Source organism: Ictalurus furcatus, chromosome 11 (assembly GCF_023375685.1).
Source record: "Ictalurus furcatus strain D&B chromosome 11, Billie_1.0, whole genome shotgun sequence".
Lineage (NCBI taxonomy): Eukaryota > Metazoa > Chordata > Actinopteri > Siluriformes > Ictaluridae > Ictalurus > Ictalurus furcatus.
In genome coordinates this window covers 15,537,205-15,556,719 of record NC_071265.1, presented here as the reverse complement: position 1 = coordinate 15,556,719, position 19,515 = coordinate 15,537,205, and the positions used below count along the sequence as shown (strand labels likewise).

General features: G+C 41.2%; 1 protein-coding gene across 11 annotated transcripts in view; it reads right to left on the bottom strand.

The window, feature by feature from the left end:
* Positions 1-19,515, bottom strand: part of foxp1b (forkhead box P1b) — a 176,672-nt gene that overhangs the window by 110,417 nt on the left and 46,740 nt on the right. For 7 of the 11 annotated variants that reach the window (XR_008387065.1, XM_053635942.1, XM_053635930.1 and 4 more), the window contains one exon: positions 5,983-6,050. The exons of 2 other annotated variants lie outside the window; for them this stretch is intronic. The gene's annotated coding sequence lies outside the window, so the exon portion shown is untranslated. Of the gene's footprint in view, positions 1-5,982; positions 6,051-12,348; positions 12,626-19,515 lie in introns of those variants that run through there. 2 more of the 11 variants (XM_053635937.1, XM_053635941.1) reach the window with 2 other exon arrangements.

Here is a 19,515-nt window from a genome sequence, read left to right as displayed (position 1 = left end):
TATCTTTCTGCTTTCCTCAACTAAACAAGTTCTTGTTTCTCTTTTTCATTCATCAACACTTTCACAATCAGCACTATTGAAGTTACCGCACCCTTGTGGGACACGAAGATGAGCAAAAATTCAACCTGTGCTGCTGTTTCTGCGATCTTCCTCCAGAATGCTCTCTCTCTCTCTCAATAACACACACACACACATATGCGCATGTTCAAATGCAAGCTGTTTATTTACATAACATTCAGTCTATTCCATTAAGCAGCTGCTCCAGGTGCTTTATCCGTAAAAGGGATTTTGCTTCCCCAAATAGATGCGGAGGCGCCGGAGTGCTAAAATGTTATTTGTTGAAAGCACTTCATGCTCAATATAAACTAAAGAACAACAAATGCCAAAGTTAATGAGTTTTCACGGATTACAAGCCGTATTTGGCTAAAGTCTGAGTCTGTCATCGTTTTTTGGCAGTACATTATAATATACTCTACTACACGTTTCTGCATTCCTCATACATGTGCTTTCCTGGACTTCGCATGCACATATCTTTACTAACACCATGTTTGAACAAAACCAGGAAAGAGAAGAAAAAAGAGAGAGAGAGAGAGAGAGAGAGAGAGAGAGAGAAAACAAACAGCATAGGTCCAATCAGACAAAAAAAGTTGGAGAAAAGAAAAGAAAAGAAGAAAGATCTTCGTTTTCCTGCTCTTAATATGACATGCACTCAGATACACTCGTGGCCACAAAATGCACTTGCAATGCATGTGAAATGAATGTTGCTCTCTGCGCAAAATTGTGGTTTAAAATCCGCTGTGTGGTGTTCGTATATTAAATGTCAGCTATAGCGCAGTCAATAAGCTTGCGACTAAAGAGAAAATGTAAGTTTGGGAACAAACATCGTGTGCCAATAACTGAAGTTTTTATTAAATAAAGCCTCTCATGTCAGTAAAAGGTATGCACGGCACACGGTCGATATACATTTTGATTGCAAGCTGGTGTTAAGGAAAAGACAGCTGTGTGTACGGGATAAACCTCTTTTGAAAAACAGGAACAAAACTCCGTTTTAACGCGCCGGAATTCTTTAGTAGATATGACGAAACTGATATTTGTGTGACGTATGGGATATGATCGGAGTTGCCAGACCAACAAAAACAACACAGTTGACAAGCAGAATCAAATGATGTCATTTCCTTAAATAGCTGTTCCACCCAGGTCCTAAAATGGTTTGAATTAAAGAATGAAGAATGAATTATAAAAAAAAACAGCCATACAGAGTTCAAATGCAGCCCAAGTCTGCAGGAAAGCCGTGCAGCTGACAGCAATACCTATACAGCTCCAGGCTCCGGGTATAGGATACTCGTTGCCTAAACGTTAGTAATTAAATGCAACCTGCCAATCAGCCGCACTTTGTCCTTGAGTACACATGTATAGAGGGCACTTTTAGATCAATTTCCCATTTAAGTCTGTATGTCAATTTCATACCCAACATGTTCATTGTTCAGAATACAGATTACAGGCACAAATAACTTAGCACATCTTTTATTTGTAAGTACACTTATTTATTTATTTATTGTGGGCGGGGGGGGGGGGGGTATGATTTCACTTTCATCTTTCTGAAGACAACTAGTCAGTTGAACGAAAAGGCCATCACCTCGAGTCAGCTCTGAGATATAATCTGCACATCACTCTCACACAGTGTCAGGCTTTTTCTCGAAGAACGCAGACTAATACTAACTAACAGGTCCGTGATCAGGCTTAGTTTATGCCTCCGGAATATGGAGGACTAATTTTTTGCAGTCCTGCCAAGTTTACATGATTCAAGCTGAAGGCATGTGTGAAAGGAGTAGACTGTGCAGTCAAGGGTGTAGAGAATAAGGATTTAATAACAACTTATGGAGATCCTACTTACTCCAACATGTTTAAGCCGGTCAAGTGCAAGACAAAAAGCTCATGCAAGAGATTATGTTATGTTGCTGTCCAGGAGACATGGCGCTATATTTATACGTTTATGGGACATGTTTAAAATGCAGGCAGAGCAGTATTTATGACCAAATACCACTGCACACCTGCACTTTACAAAACTGCATCAGACACTTTTTACAGTCTGTACTGGATTTCAGGGGGTTTTTGTGGTTGTTGCGGCCAAAAATGTATAATATTGCTGTGGCAACTTGCAGGGTTTTTTGTGATTTTTTGCAGAATTTTGAATTGGCGAAATTGCAGTGGCATGAAATAGTTTTGCATGGTCTTTCGCAATGATGTTAGTTGGTAAGTGAGACCTTTTAGCTGTACTCATGTTCGACGCACTTGAATCGAAGAGGGCTTTGGCTGAATGTGCGTTGTGATTACATCACGTGATGCGCCTTGGCCCAAATCTGCGGTAGATTTGGAAAACAGCAAGCTCCTCCGAACACTGCGGAGTTTGCTTGATTTTGTACAAAACAGTTTACAATTTACAGCCCATGTTCTATGTATTTATTGTCCTGCATACTGTTCTGTGTCGGAGAAACCACATTTCGTTCCGATGTATATGAGATATATAGAGGAATGCCGATAAAACCCCACTTGACTTGACTGAGGGATACAGGGTTGAATTAGGTGACAACCCAAAAGAATACAGTTTTCAGTCTGACGTGACTTTTTCTGGTACTAAACAACAAATAAACTCTACAATTATAACATTCTGGTTTTCATTTGTATTTTAGATTTTGGACTTGACTTCTGTGGAGATGCTCAAGAAGGTAACACGATACATTAAGAGCTATGGGGGGTGTAAACTTTTGAACAGGATGATCGGTGTAAATTGTTATTTTGTCTTCTTTGAGACATGTAACTATCTTATTTAGCATTAGGGCAGTACTAAATGAAAAACAAAAGATCTTTAGACAAAATAGTGACAATTTACACCGATCATCTTGTTTAAAAGTTTACACCCCCCCCCCATGGCTCTTAATGTATCCTGTTACCTTCTTAAAAATCAGTGAATGTTTGCACCTTATGTAATAGTTGTGTACGAGTCCCTCAGTTGTCCTCAGTGTGAAAAGATGGATCTGAACATCACATAGCCGCTGTTGGAAAGGGGTCAAATATGCAGAAGATGATGGAAAAGCACAGAATGTACAGGACCTGGAGGACTTTTCTGAAGAACAGTGGGCCAGTTTAACTGCTCAGGACAAACAAGGGACTCATGAACAACTCTCACAAAACATAAACACAGTTGTTGATCATCCAGGTAATGACACACAGTATTAAGAATCAAGGGTGTGTAAACTTTTGAACGGGGTAATTTTTTATAAATTCAGCTGTTATCTTGTGGACTATATGTAAACATCTGTTATGTGGTATAAGTAAATAGTTAGAACTAAATAAAAACGACATGGGGTTTTTAAGATCCCTCTTATTTTGTTAGGAGTATTAAGATTTAGCAGATTCTGCAAGGGGTGTGCAAACTTTTGGGCACAACTGTACATAAATAAAAGGAAATAATAATAATTCTGAAAGATTCTCTGTGCTGTTTTTTTTCTTATTAAAAATTGTCAGTTTAACAGAAGTAATTACTGTTAATGGAGAAGATTCATATCACTCTAACCAAGTAAGGGGTGTGTGTGTGTGTGTAGACAGTTGGAAGGAGGCTGGTAGTGAATAAACATGGTGGTTAGGAAAGCATTGTTTTAATTCTGTCTCGCCACAAAATCCAAGATGACATGAGAAAGAACACAAAGGTGTATTATCATTTACTAAACACACACAGTCACATAAATATCCACACCTAAAGCTGAAAGTATGCTTCATTTTTTACGCATACACCAGGAGCAGCGTACAGTACGTGTGACGTAAATTTCGTCATCAGCAGACTACGCGCGCCGCCCGATTTTTCTAACCAGGTCGCACTTGCGCGTTTAACTCTATTGCACTGTTTAGTTGTTCCACTAGGTGGCAACAGTGACCCAGGGCCGTTGATTCTCAAGGTAGTTGAAGAATAAATGGAAGAGACGGAAACAAGTGCAGGTGAGAAAGTACCCGCGTTTGTATAATTCTAGCCTTAAAGTGTATAAGTGTATATTAAAGAGTATAAGTGAATATTAAAGAGTATAAGTTTATATGGGTGCTAATCGCGGCGAGAGATTGCCCAAGCATTTGTTCTTCGTGTTGTGATTCTTCTTTGTTGTCATCCTTCACACCAGAAGACCTGCTTTACTGCTCTGTACTGACTCTTGTAGGCCAGGAGGGGTAGTGCAAGTTGCTGTAATGCGCATGCCTCGACCTCCTGTGTACGCGTACATGTCAAATGGAGTATACTTTGAAAGGCTATGCGTACGGATAAAAAAAAAAAAAAAAAAAAAAGTATACCAGAGGCACTCAGTCATGTTTTCTTTAGTACTTCCCTCCACATTCCTGGAAGCTGTTCCTCTAAACACTTGCACATATTGATCCTACAGGAATATTCCGAAGCTATGCAGCGCAGAATAAACCTGTATCTTTGATAAATCAACCCAATTTGCTCTTGCACTACACAGAAGTTGGTCTCTGCCACAACCCAAACACACTTCATGAATATCTCTCCATTTCCATATGTGAGCTGCGCTAAAATAAAAGAAAGAGAAGAATAAAAAGGGGATGGTACATGTATGTGTGTGTGTGTGTGTGTGTGTGTGTGTGTGCGTGCGTGCGTGCGTGGAGGTACAGTCCCCTGCTCCAGCGACAGATTTCCTCCTCTTCAACTGTTGGCTTGAGTGAAAAAGGCGGGAAAAAAAAAGCAGTGATTTATGGCTGTGCGTCTGAGCCGAACAAAGGCGCATTTCCCGCCGACAGCTGATCTCCACGCCCTTCCGAAATGTTCGGTCCGTTTGTTTGTATAGGGAAGCTGGAAAGTCAGGTGGAGTGAATTACAATTAAGACAACTTGCTGGTGAGAAATGACGCGGTGAGAAAGAGAGGAGGGGAAGGGAAAAGGCGAACGAGTGCTGTGTAGTATTTCAGTATGTGGCTGAAAGCAGGAAAGGCGAGGGAGGCAGAGAGAGTGTGACTGAGCAATAGAAAGAAAGAAAGCAGACTGCAAGAGGATGTAAGGGTGTGTGGAGATGTGTGTTTAAGAGTGAGCTCATGGGAAAGCATGGGAAGTCTAGTCCCTAGCCACCATGCTATACAAGACAGAGCACAGATACACAGACACACTCTGTGCCCCCTGGTGTGTGAGCACCCCCACCTCACCCCTTTGGCTCATTCCAGTCTGTCTGTCACTTGCTTGGGACTGTTCCATTTCGAGACATGTTGAGGGGGTCAGCTTTCAGCATTTTATATATAGGAGATAGAAAATCGCAGCAATGCTGTTTTGGGGTCTGTTCAGGCGACATACTGAAATGCCCACAAACATTTTTAAAAAAAAAAAAAAGAAGAAGAAGAAGAAGACAGCTCTCTGTGTTGACTGTTTTATGTTCATGGGCTGTTCGTAAAAGGTGTCATTATTAACAACCATGACGCAAAGTTGGTTTACTGTCTCTATCGTTACTATCGTGGTTAAAAATAATACCTAGCTTATAAAATAAAATAAAAATGTAATATATTCGTATTTCACTAAATTTCCCTATTTATTATAAGGTTTGTTGGGGTTTTTTTTTTAGTTATACAAAAAGCAACTAGAAAAGCAAGCCGTGGAGGCCAGAAATGTCTTATGTTACGCTGTAAGCCTTAAAAAAACAAAACGACCTCCCATTTATTCCTGTACTGGAGTACCAAAAAAAAAAAAAAAAAAAAAAAACAACAAAACAAGCAAACTGCACCACGTTGCGTTATTCATTAGACAACAGGTTCTCATCCCTGGTCCTGGAGAACCACCTGTCCTGCACATAGTACTGCTTTTCCTGCACCAACACACCACCTAATCAGAGCAGCGGGAACACTAAAATGTGCAAAGGAACCTGTGCATTAACCTAATTCAATACTCCACCTGCCCTTCCCTCACGAATCACTCCATGCTAATAAATAATCTTTTGTTTACCTTCTTCCAAGGACTCGCTTGCTTGAAGCTGTCTTCGGTTACAGCGCTTGGAGTTTAGCCGTCTCGTTCTGTGGGCAGACCAAACACAAACGAGTGTTTATGAATGAGTAATTACTGTGCGGAGCCTGAAAAAAGCCCATCAGTGATTCTGATATAACGGTGCGTGTGTGGTGGGGCCAAGACGCATTAAAATCATGAGTTGGAGTGCAGTTATGATCGTGAAGGAGGTATTTTCACAGAGGGATTCGTCTCTCGGTTTGAAACGGAGTAGCGCTGCTTGTGCTTGGTTTAAAAATAAATAAATAAATAAATAAAATAAAATAAAAAAAGAAATAAATATATATGACCATCACATCAAAACAAAACACTGCACGAACTGGAGCTTTTTATTATCAATGTTGCGGACTGTCTTTCCAAGAGAAACAAATCGATAAAAGTCTGAACAAAAGGACGTTGAAATGGTTTTTGAAGAAAGCACAGAGACACTCAGTCACACTGGAAGGAGATATAAAACTTTACAGTAGCAAAGAAACTTGTCTTGCTCTGACTTACATATGTGTGTGTGTGTGTGTGTGTGTGTGAGAGAGGGTACTGTAAATTCACTGTCAATGTGAGGTTTTACATTCACAACCTTTCACTAAGTACAATGAACAACAGAGCAATTATCTCACCTTGACAACACGTTATCTACCAACATGTTACGGTATGAAAATAAGGCCTTTATCTACCGTGACATTTTACATATAGTCATAAGTTCATATCTAGGTCACTTGAAAACAAACTAGGAAACCAAAAAAATAAGCTGCTCGGAATAAAAAGATGCACCACGGTGTTGGTGTCTTGTGATTCACAGAGGATGTGCACATCCACGCCTAATTCATATGCTAAAACACAGGATGCCTATAGGCCAGTGTCTGGGGGACATTTGAATAAAAGCATCAAAGCATATCCGAGTATGAAAAAGAATTTTGATCAGGTCTTTCACAGTGTTCTCTCATGCAGTTTATATTTGGCAGTCAAAGCAGTGGCCGGGCATTTAGGTCGGCCGATCATGTTTATCGCAGGTGAAAAGGAAGGCGATCCAAACATGAGTCTCACAAGAGTTGACCAAGTTAAAACAATCTGTTCAGGGCAGTCGTGGGCAGACTTAACCACAAACACGTGCGTTCCCCCCCCCCCCCTTTTATTTTTTGCCACCTACCGCAGCGATGTTCTCCCTGTTCTTCCAATTCATCGAGCTCCAATTAATATATCATCACAGCTGTTGTAAATCAACAGGCCGCTGTGACACATGACAAATCTTTTCAGCTTAAAAAGCTAAACATCATTAATTCAAATCACCTGCTATGGCCTCTGGTGCTAAATGAGTTTACTGAAATGGCTCGTCATTCAATTTAGACAAATGTTCCCTCCTTCTAATCATAAGACCATTTTAGCTGAGGTAGGAGGAGATGGAGGAGGAGGAGAGAGGGGGGGGTACAGGAAGCATGACAGAGTTTTAGATGGCAGCTGTGCACGCGGCTGCATTTTCACTTTGTAGTCGAATTGCATGGCTTGTAATAGCTAAACAGATAATTGTCAGAATTGAAAGTGGTGGGGCGCGTGGTAATGGCAGGTTTAAAGCAGCAGGGTGACCGTCAGCGAGGAGCGGGAATTTAAGCTCCTGTATGACGCCGGCTGATGGAGAACAAGAAGGACACGCACTTCCAGTGTGGCCAAGAAGGACGAGGGAGGGAAAGGAGGAGAAACAGGAGAGCCAGCTGAGAGAGTCAGGTCCTGTGGGTGTGTAATAGAGAAGGTAAAGCGAGAGGTCTAGCTAAATGAAGAGTGGGAAGAAGAGGGAAAAGGAAGAACAGGGAGGAGCATGTGAACGAGCATGACTGTGAGGGTGTGGGTGTGTGTGTGTGGGTGTGTGTGGGTATGTGTGGATGTGTGTTGGGGTGTGTGTGTGTGGGTGTGAGAGCAAGACAGAATCACTTATGATGCATCTTGCAAATCAATTCTGATAATGAACTAAAATAAATAAATAGATAGACAGATAGATAGACAGAGATAGATAGACAGACAGATAGACAGACAGACAGACACAGATTGACAGAGATAGAGAGACAAATAGACAGAGATAGATAGACCGATAGATAGACAGACAGAGACAGATAGATAGACATAGATAGAGAGACAGATAGAGAGATAGACAGGTAGATAGAGACAGATAGATAGACAGATTTTAGAATAAAATAATGCACTTTTACTTGCTTTTTATGCATAGGAAAATCAGCCGCAGAGGAACACACATCATTATGAGTCAAAACTGTACGAAACTGACAAAAATGCTGAGTATGTGCAATACGTTATCATGACTTTTATAACACACACCAACTTCTTTATTACTCACGCTAACAAGAATCTGAATATAAGTGACCATATTTTTTTTTAACCTTTAATATTTTTTCCCCTTCCTAGTCATGTTAATTAACTTTTTGTAGAAGGTATTTTTTTTGTTTATATATATATATATATATATATATATATATATATATATATATATACACACACACACACATACACACACATGCATACATACACACACACTGTGTCTCAAAAACATCTAAGCAGCATGATGGGTTATTTTATCGTATCACACTTATATTCATTGGTTGCCAAGAATGTAACTGATCCCGTTCTTAAATGTAGGTATAGGATCAGTGCTTAACAGGCAATACACTAATGCAGGAAGTGCTCTGTGTTGCATTTCAAGTACCTTGACATGTAGAGCACACCTAGATGATTCTTAGAAATGTTAGTCTTTATGGTGTTCGTGGAAAGTTTTGAATGCCTTGATGATCTTAAACAACTCAAGTGAGAAACGCTTGCGTTTACAACGCATTGTTTTCACAGATCTACAAAATCCAGGAAGGTGCTAAACTGAAAATCTTCATCCAGTACTTTGGTCTGTTTCCGAAACACAGATAAACGCTAGGCCCTGCAGTGACATCTAATCTAATCATGAAATAAAAATAAAAATAATAACAATCATCATCATCATCATCTCTCTTTTCAAAAGTGGGTGCATGGTGTACATATGCATGAATATTAACCATCTCTCTTTAAAAACCCAAATCCTGAAGAGGACCATCAGTGAAGGCCTACTCTTCAGCATCCACATTTACATCATCACAGTAGCCAAAACACACACTCCATGGATGGACTGGCACTCAGCGGGAGAAAAAAAACAAGCTGATCGCATCAAAAAGGCCTCTACGGTCATTCTGAACGCCTCTTCAGTCGATCTAATGGACGTTCTCCTCCCTCACTTCACCAGCAACATAAGAGCGCATGAATATTTAGCGTCGAGTTAGGCCATTAATTGCTCGCACACGCTTCAATCCGTGGCTACTTCTGGCCCGGGACGTTTGTGAACTGTCTGGCACTCATTAGCATATTAACTTATGCAAAACTTAATCACAGCCAATAGGCTGACCTGAGCTCCTCCCTCATGCGCAGGGCTCAAAACGTACGCTATTCAGAGGCACTGTTTCATAAATAATCCACCAGCAACACTTAGGGTGTACATCTTAGACAGAATGATTCGTTCAACGAAAGACGGGTCTAAATATGAAATTATACATAGTCATAAAGACTGATAAAAGAACAGAATTTGTGTCGTTTTCATTAAAGCGCACCTATTATGGTTTTGAAACGTGCCTAATTTTGTTTTAAAGGTCTCATACAATAGATTTGCATGCATACAAGGTCAAAAACACTTTAATGTGCTCATAATTTAAATTGCGGCATTACCTTTTTCCCCCCCAGGAGTCACAAACGACTCGTTCAATGATCCGTTCTAAAGGATTCATTCTAAACCCCTCCTTTCAGAGAGTATACTCTGCTCTGATTTGTCAGATGTCCCAGTCTGTTGTGATTGGTCTACTTCTATCAGCGTCTGTCGAAAAGGAAACGCCCACTACCGTAACGACTTTCAGCTCCGTCTGTTCGCGAGCAGCCGATGCATCAGCAGCCAACTGTTACAAACCTACGTAGGTTAGAACAGGAAGTAAGTCTGGAATCACTAACGACTCGTTTCAGCTGTTCAGAATCGCTTCCTTCTTTTGGGAGTCGATAACTCCATTTGTCGTGCGCTTTGATTTTTGAAACTTTGCAGACTTTTTACATTCACGAACAGCTCTATAACACACTATATGAAAGGTAATATCTGAAAAACCATAATAGGTGTACTTTAAAAAAAAAAAAAAAACGATGATGGGTAAGAACAAGGAAGGACTAGTGCACGGTGGTGGTCCTCAGCCCGGATGCGGACCAGTGAAAGGATTTCAGGGAATCAAACTACTTAGGAACCAGGCCGTGATATGTTTAACACATACACCAGCTCGGCTTCGGTAGCACATCCTCTGTTGCATCTGATTCAATCAGGTAGCTTATCGAAGCAGAAACTAAACTACAACGCTAAAGGCAATAGGTCAGAAAGTGAAGAATTTACACACGCGCAAATATACGTTTTCCATTTTACTCGCACTTTCCGACTCGGAATGGGCGACTTGGCTTGTTTAAAATAATAATAAATAAATAAAATCGACAACGAAAGCAGAATGTTTAAAGATGATTGGCCGGATAAGTACCCGTCTATTCTCCGCTTCAACTTCAAAGCAGACGTGTCTCATCTGTTGAGTCTGTGGTGTTAGTCAAAATGGTAAAAACGAAGTGCCACTACAAAACAAAAAACGCAACCGCTTTGAACTGTCTTTGGCTATTTATAGACAGAAACTAATCGTTAATGGGTAAGCAGTAAAAGGTAACTGTTGTGATTCAGTCTCAGACAGTGTGACAGGTCGAACCGAGAGAGAGATAGAGAACGAGATAAAGAGAAAAAGTAAAGATTGAGAGAAACAGACTGAAAGTGAGTCAGGGATGGTGTGTGTGTGTGTAAGAGAGATCTATATTCACTTGGTCTGTATATGTGTGTGTAAGAGAGATCTATATTCACTTGGTCTGTATGTGTGTATGTATGTGTGTATGTGTGTGTGTGTGCTTAAGGTGTGTGCGTACGATACTTTCCAAGCCACTGTCTCTGTTCTGAAATACAGGAAAGTTTAATGTGTGAGTCACTTTGAAACAAACACAACTGTTTACAAAAGACTGTCAAAATGGCTGAATGCACTAAAGACACACACGCACACACACTTACTACACAGATACACACTCCTGTTCTCATCACGGCCTCTCGCACTCTCCCTCGCTCTCTAGAAACTTTATTAAGCAAGTATGAATGACGCCAGCCAGCTTGAGCTGGTAAACAAAACACCCATCAATAAATCATATTTTCCCCCCTTCGGTCTTTAGCCTCGGCATTCCGGCACTGTGTCTCACGCCCACGTTTACAGTAAACAGGAGGGCTTTCTGACACGCAAACAGACACAAATACCAATTAAACCCATGCTCCGGTCAAGCCCGAGAGAGGCAGAAGTGCAGTCTGCTGAATGTCAGCCTGTCTGAGCCTGGAGATTTTTTCGAAGCTACCCTGCCTTTTTGCTGAGCTTAGAACAAAGTACACAGAGCGTCTACACACACACACACACACACACACACACACACACAGAGCTGCCTTAATACCAAGGAAAAGGAATTTCACTCCTGTCCCAAAACAAACAAAGCTGTTGCATTTCTTTACACTACTCCGAAGTTAGCAGGACTGAATAGGGCATTATTCCACTCTGTCAGACAAACGCATTTGAATGAAATCATCCGAAAGGTAAAGGAAAAGCTAGCCTTCTTTTTGTGAGCAAGTGAACTGTGAGGATTTTGCTCCCCCAGTGTGGACAACGGTCAGGCTAGGGTAGCTCTCGGTTCTCATGCAGTCATTCAAACTGTATGAAGGAAACAGAGAGAGAGAGACAGAGAGTGAGAGAGAGAGAGAAAGAGAGAGAGTGTCTATAAGTAAAAGAGATGGAGAGGGAGACAAACAGAGAGAAACTCTGAGAGCCCAAAAGTATGAGAGAGAGAGGGGGGGGGAGTCTACTGTATCAGGACAGATGTAGTCCTGTTCATAAACCCAAGACCTCATTGGGGTAAAAAAAAAGAGACAAGCACACTATAGTCAGGTCAGATTTATGCAGTGGTAAAGTGAGCTCTGGGGGAATGCAAGTCAATAGGCTTTACAGTCTGAGCCATGATAGCACTACTTTACTCTGCCCACTGTTTAAACCTGCCACACACACGCACGCACACGCACGCACACACACACACACACACACACACACGATCGGCAGCTCAGCGGCAGACAAATCTCAATGAATGGCTAAGAGAAAGGAAAAAAGTCACAGAAAAAAGCAAGACGCCTCAGTAACTCACCCATGTACGTGGCAGAACCTTACGACTCAAATACTCCACACATCACTTGTCCTGTAACTCAACCTAATCTTTTCACATTTCCAGAAAGAAAATCTGGAAATCTGGAACTCTGTAGCACAGATGACAGGAGTGTGTGAACACAGCAGCCTTTCCCATACACGCTCTCGGTCTCTCTTACACACATACTCTTTTTTTTTTTCCCCCCTTCTCTCGCTCTCTCTTCACAGAGACTGGAGGTATGTGGTCTAAACACAACAAAAGCCAGAGCCAGAGCCTGAGATTAAATATGCAGGAAGAGGGCCCCCCCTTTGCATAAACACAAACACTCAGCAAATGAAGTGCTGGCACAAGTCACGCTGCTGCTTGCTGGGACACTTCCTACCTGGGCCGCTCTGCATCGAGCAGTCCCAAACTGCGCTCGGAGTAGCTCTGCCTGACACCATAATGTCTAGCTTAGTGAATAACATCGGCTTTTGCTGTTTGGCACGGAGAAACCGAGAGCAAATTTTATCTGCTTACAATTACTACAATTAATAGGTAGCTGTTTTAGGCCTGAGCGAAGAGTTTAAGGATCATCTCCCACATCCGCCTCCTAGTGGACAAGCCAGGAACACAAGTGAGCGGAGGGTGAAGTGAAGGACGTAAGCGGTTCATAAAAGAAAATAAGGGGTTCATAAAAGAATACACTCTTTGCCCTCTATTCTCTCTCTCTCTCTCTCTCTCTCTCTCTCTCTCCGGGAAGTGCCAGTCTTACTGTCTGAAATGCAGACAGAGGCTGAGCCCACATGAGCAAAGTCATGTGGAGAACTGAGTCTAGCCTTACACTCTCAAAGACACCTACTGATACACTTAGCCAGATGTCAACTGCAAAGCTCCCTCCACTGGAGCACGGAGACGGAGAGAAAGAAAGCAGAGCAAGAGCGAGGGAGTGGGGGCAGGAGAAAGAAAACCGAGTTAGTGAGAAAGAAAGATGAAAAAAAAATAAAGTGTTGGGGGAGCGAGATATCTGATGGATAGAGTGGGTGCATCAGAAAGAGCAGGAGAGAGTGAGAGAGATAGAGAAAGAGAGAGAGAGAGAGGAGGCTCTCCTTAAAATAAACAGGGCGTCACGTTTCAAAGGCAAGGGGAGACACAGACATTCCATTGTTCAGGCCAATTATCAGAAGAAAATAACAACAGATGGTCTCAGAAAGGTCAAAGAAGGAGTGAGTGAGTGAGTGAATGAGTGAATAAATGAGAGAGAGAGAGAGAGAGAGAGAGAGAGAGAGAGAGAGAGAGAGAGAGCGCGCGCTGGAGAACAGATGATGAAATGTGAGAGTGAAGCAGTATGACTGGGGGTGGGTTCAATCTGAATGGTCGTAGGGCTCGATACGCCAGATGTGCACTCCTGTACAGGACAGTTAAACACGTCCACGCTCTCAGTCTGTCTCTGCTGCTTGCCAACAGCTGAATACCTCTGTGATCATCCTACCCCAGATATTTCACCCTGTTTAATCGTCACTTAGCTGCGTGATGATGTCAGATGATGTCACTCGCGGCTTGAAGTGCTGACCTGTTCGCTTCCACATGCGCAAAAATCTTTTATTATCAGTGCAAATACATGGCAGAGAATGCAGGTGCTCCTGTTTGGCTGAATTAAAGACCAAGAAAACAGACAGTGCATTAGAAAACATTCTGGGAGGGTTACACATCGAGGTTAGGACGTGTATGCAGATTCTCTTAAAAGTGTCAATACTTGGACGTTTACACGAAAAGTACAGAAAGTGCTGGCGTCTCTTCCCCTGGTGGGGGAGCTGCAGATTGTTTATTGTCTTAGCATTTTTTTAAGTTGCAAGGACTAAATTGTCTGGAGCCCCGGCATATTCTGGATAAACGTGTGTGTGTTGGGGGTGGGGTGGGGGGGGGCTCCTCTCAGGACATGTGCTCCTCTCAGGACAGTGAGATGTCTTCAGATTGTGGTGCACAAAATCTGCCCATCCTCTTCAGATGAGAGAAGAGCAGAAAGTTTTCATTTCATTAACTCAAGACTAAAGCGTAATTATCTCCCAATGGACATTAATCACTAACACTAGGCTGGTGGAACTGAAAGAAAGGGCTTTCTTCCTCACCCGTCTAAGTGACTCTACTGTCTCTCTCTCTCGCTCGATTGTGGGAGGTGCACCTTTGAATTAGGTGTGTTGTAGAGCTTTAAAGTCTCTCTGCTATACACCCTTACACTCTCACACTTGTCAGGGCAATGCCTTTCGCTCCAGCCTCCACAACGCACTTTAGCTTTAACTTGACTAGCATTAGGTGTAATCGTTCTCTAGGTCAGTTAAAAAAAATGGGAATAATCAGACACGAGTCCAATCCGAATCCCGTTCGACTGCAAATATAGATCTCACGCTTTTAATCGCATTAAACAGTATTTTCACAACAATAGAGCGTGGATTATTTTGACACTGTGAGATTGGGAGGTAGCCAGAAGGTTTTCTATGTATGATTGTTCAAACGGCTAACAACTGTGTAAAGGCACTTCTAATGCTAACGTCACCTCCTCAGATGACTAACTCCCTCAAGGGTTTGCTGCATAGCAATAAGAAAGCCCTTGATTTAATTAGCTTATAAAAATAACTGCCATTAGCACTATCTAGTATCAGTGTGTGTGGGGGGGGGGGGGGGGGGGGGGGGGGTGTTAGAGCACTACACTGAGAGTGAGAGAGAAAGGACAAAATATCTCACTTTTGGAAGTGGGAAGACAAGGCTGCAGCTATGATAAGGGAAGATCACGGGCCAAATGTCGAAACCGGGGTCGAGTTAATTAGACTATTGTCATTTTAATCAGGCCAGTTTCTCGGCTAGCCCTTCCTCAATGAGCCAGGCAAGCACTTTAAACGCCACGCTTAACACTACTTTAAGGGGTTCTGACTTACTTGTGTGTGTGTGTGTGTGTGTGTGTGTGTGTTTCCACAGCCTTGCTCGACTAATGAGGCGCAGCACAGAAACAAAGCCCCTGAAGTATCACCAGCGGAAACCCCTGCTCATTTCTCTGCTCGACTGAAAATAATTTAAATATCACATTTTTTAAATCATTTCTCATTCCCTGGCTATCTACTGATGAAAAGTAGCACTTTATGCTGGGCTTTAGACCAGCATTGTAATGCAATACTAGTTTAAGCAACGTACTGTTTGGGGGCTGATTAGGGAAATTTACGTGAAGCAAAATGTGCAGTCAGTTTGGTGGGGATGGGGAGCTGGCACAACACAGCTTTGTAGGAAAAACACTAGTGGAAATGTACAGTAACTCCACATTAGAGCTGGAACATATGACAATGTAATATCAAGGACATGAGAAACTATGCCACACTAAGCTTTTTCTGAGAAATCACAGATAGTTCAGTATTTTTCAAAAACAATTAGACGTTATAAAATTAAGATTGGATGCACAAATTTAGTTCTGGATTTACTTTAGTACTAAAATGTTGCACTGTTGAAGATTTCGGTGTAAAGTAAGTTCTTTTTGGAGCCGTTAATAAATAAAAGTACTACCGAACTCAGTTTTGTGGATGATTGACCGTTGTCTGTGGTATATGGTAAAATGTATACTTAGTCAGAATTTGTATCTTCCCAACTGTAATAAAGCAGAAACATTTAACAGCGTAAGAGTTTTGAAAGATAATGCCCACATACACAACTTCAGGTGCAAAAATAAGTGCATGCTTGAATACAGTACATCAAGGCAATACAATATGAGGTGAGTGAATGACTTGTGGTGTTTTCACATGTAGTTCAATTTAAAAGAACCAAACCCAGTTCACTTAAAGGGAGCCAGCCGAACGTGACCTCAGTTCTTTTGGTGTTCGCGATATAGGAGAACCCGGTTCTTTTTTTTGGTCCTCTTCAGCAATGAAGCGATCTCAAGACCCTTTCTTGTTCACACCACGACGTCATAAGAACTCAGACTCCAGCTTGCACCCGAAATTTCATCCAAGTCGTGTAGTGTGTTCATCAATTGGGACATGGTAAAGAAGCCATTTCAGAAACCTTAATATGCCACAAATCCACCATTAGATAAATAGCATACAAGTGGACGGCGTTCAAAACAACCTTAACCCTGCCAAGAAGTGGACATCCTCCTTAAATTTCCCCTGAGCCACTAGGAGAATGATAAGAGGTCAAAGTTAATGCAAAAATAATTCATAGATCTATAAACCTTGTTAGCTGCCTCTGAACAATGTAGTACATAGATCAACAGGAATGGCATCTATGCAGGGACGACTGTGAAGAAGCCTAATTTGAAAAAACAAAAAAGAAGCCTGAGGAAGTCTGTTCTCTAGGTAGATATGTACAAAGTGAACTCATTGGGCGCAACATGGAATCACGATTATCAAGAAGGTTTTTTTGAGAAGAACGTGAGCAGAAAAATGACCCTAAAAGCATTAGACCTTCACTAGACCTCACAGAGCTGGCTGAGTTTTGTAAATAATAACGGGGACAATCCCTCCAGCAAGATGTCACAGACTGTTAATTGGTTATAGGAGTGTGGCGATTATACCGTGTGACGTTATCGCTGATACAGGTGGCGCCACAGTTTATTGACTGAAAAGGGTTACCACACAAGAAATTTGTTAAAACCAAAAATAATGACCACATTGAAGGCTTTGAAAAAGTTTACGCATATATGTGTAATAAACGGATAACTGCTGTTTTCCACCTTGATGTTGAGCTGGAGAGGAAACCCCTAAACTTCCCTCAGATGGGTTCTAAATCCACAAAGATCGTTTTTCATCTCTTTATTCAACTCGATCCAAAAACAGGGATGAAAGAACAACGGCTCCAGACTTGTCCACATCAGGACTGTTAGCAGATCCGTCTGTATAAACTGCTCCGCCACCCCATCAATATTTTAGCGAGTCTCAATATTAATCTGATCAGAAATTAACACCGTTCAATTATTCAAGGCACACAAATCAATTATTCAATAAAAAGAATGATCAGCTAATGAGGGAACGTCATACACCTCAAAAGATACATTTTTCCCCAAATATATGGATGAAACATCATTTCATCCAGAAGAAAGAATTACCATCCTCATTACTAGTTCATCTGATTACCAAACCTGAAAATATCAATATGAAGCACATTTCTAAGAAGGTGGAATCTCTGACAGAGAATTATATTTAGAAACCTAAAAATAAAAAAAAACACCGAGGGTTTTTTTTCCTTTCACACAGAAAAATGCCCAAAAAGAGCTAATCTGTGCATCAGACAAAGTTTACTACAGTATTAACGAGGCAGTAAAGTATAATACGCACTTTCATTTGCTATTGATGTCCTTCATAAGAAACGTAGATCGGACTGTTTCATCTCCACATCAGTCTGGCCTGCCACGAGCACTGCAGGGTTTACCTCATGGTCATTTCTTTTTACCCATCTATACCGCCTATACAGTACACACATCCTACAGAAAAAGCTTTCTTTTTCATTTTAATACACATAATAAAATCTCTCAAACTGGAATTTTAAATATGAATGTACAGTGCTGCTTGAAAGTTTGTGGACCCTTTAGAATGTTGCATATTTCTGCTTAAATACGACCTAAAACCTCAGATTTTCACACCTAAAAGTCCCGGAAGAAGACAGAGAGAACCCAGTTAAACAAATGAGACAAAAATATTATACTTGGTCTCTTATTTATTGAGGGAAATGATCCAATATTGCATATCCTTGAATGGCAAAAGTATGTGAACCTCTAGGATTAGCAGTTAATTTAATGGCGAGATTAGAGTCAGGTGTTTTTAGTCAGTGGGCTAAGGCATGAGTGAGCGCCCTGTTTTATTTAAAAAACAGGGATCTACCAAAGTCCGGGCTTTACAACAAGTTTGTGGAAGTGTATCATGGCATGAACAAAAGGAGATTCCTGACGACCTCAGGAAAAGGAGTTGCAGACGCTCATCAGGCTGGAAAAGGTTACAAAGCCATCTCTGATGATGTTTTTGTTCATATTTATGCAGATATATAGAACATTCTAAAAGGGTTTGCAAACTTTCAAACACCCCTGTATAAACACCATTCCTCTCACATTAAATATAAAAGCACCCAACCTCTTTTGAATCCCTGTTCGGCAATGTCTTTTTTATCGCATGATTAGAAATAAAACCAATTTTTGTGTGCAGCCTGTGCTTTGGGGGGGAGCAAAATGGATATAGATATTTCATTCAGATGTAAAGTTGAGACAGATAACCAATTAATCAGGTGGGTGGACAATGACTCAAGCCAAGTGTCCTGCACCAGTTCCTGCCTTCAAATGATTCATTGTGCAGCATATAGAACAGAATTAAAATAGAAAAAAAAAAATCACTGGGTCCCCTTAATTACAATTTTTCTTGATGCTCACTATACGTTACTGATTGCTTGAGCAATCTCTCAATATTCGACCTGGCAAAACTTATCCCCAAGTTTCGTTCTCCTACACGCACTACCTCTCATCTTTTCCTCTCCATCATACTCTTTCTCCAAGTAAATCAGCTCTCTGTCTCACAATTTATTCCCCTTTTTCACCCCTCTGTCCCCCCCCACAGCCTCCCCCCTCCCCTGTCAAACACACACATCGAGAACAGTTTGTTTTCTTTGGGTGCGACATGCTGCGTGAGAGAGGAGACTTTAAATAAATATCTGCCCAGCATGTTCACAATACAGCCCGTTGTTTTTAAAAAGCAGCGAGAAACGATGAGGTATGAAGGGTCATAGCCAACGTTATGGAACTCTGAAGGCATAGCATGAGGGTATTCTCACTAATCCAAACGTGGAAAAAAAAACACTTCCAGAAAACATTCACACCTGCGCCACTATCAGTCACGCTTTTATAGTTAAAAAAAAAAAAAAAACTATCAAAAGTAAGGCCGTTTAAGAAATATACATATGTAGATATATATATATATATATATATATATATATATATATCTCTCTACAGTGAAGTCAAAGGAGCAGGTAACAAGCTTTCATCATGAGGACAACTCAACAAGATGCAAGATCAGGCTCAGTAACCATTCAGCTGTTTCAACTGCTATCACTTTGCAGAAAGTTATCCATTTCCAGTCCTTCCGTCAAATCTACACCAACAAATAACACTGCATGCAAAGCGGCTCTCTCAAATTGTTTTTAGTCCAGATTTGAATATTTAAATAG